The sequence below is a fragment of the Terrapene carolina genome, unplaced genomic scaffold, assembly GCF_002925995.2.
Source record: "Terrapene carolina triunguis isolate 2854851 unplaced genomic scaffold, T_m_triunguis-2.0 Scaffold391, whole genome shotgun sequence".
NCBI classification, from domain to species: Eukaryota; Metazoa; Chordata; order Testudines; family Emydidae; genus Terrapene; species Terrapene triunguis.
The window spans coordinates 104,603-105,806 of NW_020664742.1; positions in this window are offsets into that span (position 1 = coordinate 104,603).

Sequence of the window (1,204 nt, forward strand, 5' to 3'; positions counted from 1 at the left end):
TCGGCGCAGCTGCTCCAATGCCACTGCAGCGCGTCTGCGGAAGATGCTCTATGCCGACGAGAGAGCCCTCTCTGCTGAGGTCGCTGTAACTTACGTCACTCGGGGGCTGGCTTTTTTACGCCCCTGAGTGATGTAAGTGATATTGACGTAAGCGGTAGTGTAGACCTGCCCTGAGAGGGAGAGTTGAGGGCCCAGAGCAGAAAGGAAGAGAACCCAGAGAGTAACGGGAGCTCAGAGGCAGAGCAGAGCTGGGCACCGAGCTTTCAGGGGGGCTGTCCCTGAAGGAGCAAGAGCAGGCTGGTGAAAGCTGCAGACAGGCAGGCAGGGGGTCACCTACAAACTTCCACAGGCCAGAGAGCCTAGAGAGGGCTGAAGGCTGAGAACAGCAGAGGAAGGTGCCTGCTGGCTCTCTGAACCAGAGACCTGAACTCAGATGGCTAAAGGCTGGAGAGTGATGCAGGGGTGTGTCCACTGATGTCTCCAGGCAAGAGATGGAGCCCTGCCTGGCAAGGAAACAGGGTGGAGAAACACCCAAGCTAGAGGGTCTGTGGTGAGGTGTGGTGAGAGACACTGGAGCCAGACCTGGAAGCTAGGGTGTGGGGAGAGCAGCCAGAGCTGCACCTGGGCGCTGGGGCGTGGTAGAGATACTGGAGCTGGACTTGGTGCTGGACTGTTGGGACGAATGGACTGTTTGGGCTGCACTGGGGGGATTCTGGTAAGAAGGAAACCCCGCAAAAAGGGCTATTGAAATACTTTGAAGGCTGAACTGAGTTTATCTGAGGAATTAAGATGGAAACTGAGGTGGTGGCCACTTGCAGGGCTGCCCTCAGGACACGTGTTTACAGCCAGATTTACACTAGCCCACGTAACATCCAGTCTGTGCACCGAATGAGGCAGGGGTCCTGTGCGTAAGATAAGATGTGATCATGTAATTAAAGACCATACCATAATGCATGCACACGGGGGACAAATTAAAATTGAATAGAAAACTGCAGATCTGGCATTTCCCAACTTCTGAGTGTTTGACTTTGCAACCGAAATAACATTCTTTGAACAGTTTACACTGTCTGAGTGTAATTTCCTAGGTGGTTTTTTTAAGAATGTAAAAACTAAACTAAAAGTCTATTAAATACAATTGTTAACACACACAGAGCATTATCATTGGGGTTTGAACCTTCAGCACTGCAGCACACTGGTACTATGT